Here is a 2,505-nt window from a genome sequence, read left to right on the forward strand (position 1 = left end):
CACCCTTAAAAACCAAAGTAGTCCAGCCAGAAAATATGGCCGATCCACCGACACTTATGGATTATGCTAGGCCAGGAATGGCCGGTGTAACTAATAGTGTAGTTAGACCCCGTATAAACGCAAATCAATTTGAAATTAAGCCTGCTTTGCTTAATATGTTGCAAAACAATGTAACGTTTTATGGACTACCTAACGAAAACCCTAATGCACATTTGACAAATTTCTTAGAAATTTGTGATACTTTTAAAATTGCTGATGTAACAGCCGAAGCAATCAAACTTCGCCTCTTTCCTTTCACTTTAAAGGATAAGGCAAAAATTTGGTTAACTTCTATGCCTGCTGCAACATTTGAAACTTGAGACCAATTAGCCCAAACGTTTTTATCAAAATATTTTCCTTTAGCAAAAACCGCAAGAGTCATCAAAGAGTTGACATCTTTTACCCAAAATAATAATGAAACTCTTTATGAAGCTTGGGAACGTTTTAAAGAACTTCAACGTTTATGCCCACACCACCAACTGCCAGATGCACTTTTAATGCAGACATTCTATAATGGATTAAATCCTACGACTAGAGGTTCATTAGATGCTATGTCTGGAGGGTTATTTATGAAGAAGACGTCCGCCCAAGCAAGAGAACTTTTGGAGGAAATGGCAATCAACAGCAGTATGTGGCCCGCAGAGCGTGGACATATACCAACGGCGAAACCATCATCCTCAGGTACATCATCGGTTAACGGTATAATGAATCTTGATCCAGTAGCAATGTTACAAGCCCAATTTTCTGCCTTATCGCACAAAATTGATAAATTTATGGCACCATGCGATCCTAATGATCCAATCCAGAGAGACATTGATTACGAAGGTATGAATGAGTTAGAACAGGTAAACTTTGTCCAAGGACAAAACCAAACTACTAATCCTTATTCTAATACTTATAATTCTGGATGGAGAAATCATCCTAACTTTAATTGGAAAGATGGTAATAATAATAATGCAAATGCTAATCAATATCGTATAAATAATTATCAAAATCAAACAAGAGATACGATTAGCACTTTATCTTCAAAAATCGATAAATTTATAGATGCTATGAATGGAAAGGTAAGTAATCAAGACGATGGTTTTAAACGGATCGAAAGTAAATTCGATCAGCTTATCAAAAACCAATCATCTAGCATCCATAATTTGGAGGTTCAAATTGGATAGCTTGCTAAATCAATTCCATCCCGCAAAGAGGGAAGTCTTCCCAGCCAAACGGAAGAAAATCCGAAAGAGCATGTTAAGGCTATCACTCTTCGTTCAGGGAAAAACTACTTAGGTCCGGAAATGCCCGGAAATTCAACTTTACCTGGAAATGATTTACCAAAATCCAAAGAAGATACTTTAAAACAAAAAGATACAAAAATTGACTCTAATCCGAAACCTTTTGTACCAAAACCACCTTTTCCACATAGGGTCCGAAATAAGGACCATGATAAACAACTTTTATCATTTTTAGACAAACTTAAAAATTTGCATATAAATTTAACATTCATGGATGCAATTACGCAAATTCCTAACTATGGAAAATTCTTGAAAGATTTAATTTCAAAAAAGATTAGTTGGGAAGGAATTTCATCCATTTCTCTTTCTGAAGATTGTAGTTCGATAGTATCAAGCAAATTACCTACTAAACTCAAAGATCCCGGATGCTTTACCATTCCGTGTACATTGGGAAATATGGAATTCCCAAGTTGTCTTTGCGATTTAGGAGCTAGTATAAACTTGATGCCATTGTCTATTTTTGAAAAATTAGGTTTAGAAGAAGACATCAAACGTACCAATATGGTTTTGCAATTAGCGGATCAATCCACTAAAAGACCATATGGTATAATTGAAGACGTTTTGGTGAAAGTTGACAAATTTATTTTTCCTACTGATTTTGTTATCTTAGATTTTGCTTATGATGCTAATTTCTCCGCTAATCTTTGGTAGACCGTTCATGAACACGGGACGTGCTCTAGTTGATGTGTCGGAAGGAAAAGTAGTTTTAAGAATAGGTGACGATAAGATCGAGTTCGATATGAATCAAGCAATGAAATATCCTATGGAGGATTTCGCCTGTATGAAACTTGATTTAATTGAAGAATGTGTTAATGACATTGTTCAAAGAGCAGAAATAATAGAACCTATAATGGGTGAAGAATTAGAAGATAAGGACCCAGAGCCTTTGATTCGAGAAGATGGACCAGTTCCGCCTTCAGTAATAGTTCCACCTAAATTAGAACTTAAAGAATTACCAAACCATCTGAGATACACTTTCCTAGGCGGAAGTGATACTCTACCTATAATCATCTCTAACAAATTAACAGAAAATCAAGAAGAAAAATTGAAAGAAGTTGTTAGAAATAGAATAGGAAGTATGGGATGACAAATTTCAGATTTAAAAGGAATTAATCCTAGTATTGTAATGCATAGGATTCACTTAGAAGAAGATAAGCCACCTAAAGCGGATAGACAAAGA

General features: G+C 35.3%; 1 non-coding gene across 1 annotated transcript; it reads right to left on the reverse strand.

Moving 5' to 3' along the window:
* Positions 1-413: 413 nt before the first annotated feature.
* LOC136225127 (small nucleolar RNA R71) lies at positions 414-520 on the reverse strand. The gene has a single exon (XR_010686861.1). It is a non-coding gene; the product is annotated as a small nucleolar RNA R71 (small nucleolar RNA).
* Positions 521-2,505: the final 1,985 nt, after the last annotated feature.

Source organism: Euphorbia lathyris, chromosome 3 (assembly GCF_963576675.1).
Source record: "Euphorbia lathyris chromosome 3, ddEupLath1.1, whole genome shotgun sequence".
Classification (NCBI taxonomy): domain Eukaryota; kingdom Viridiplantae; phylum Streptophyta; class Magnoliopsida; order Malpighiales; family Euphorbiaceae; genus Euphorbia; species Euphorbia lathyris.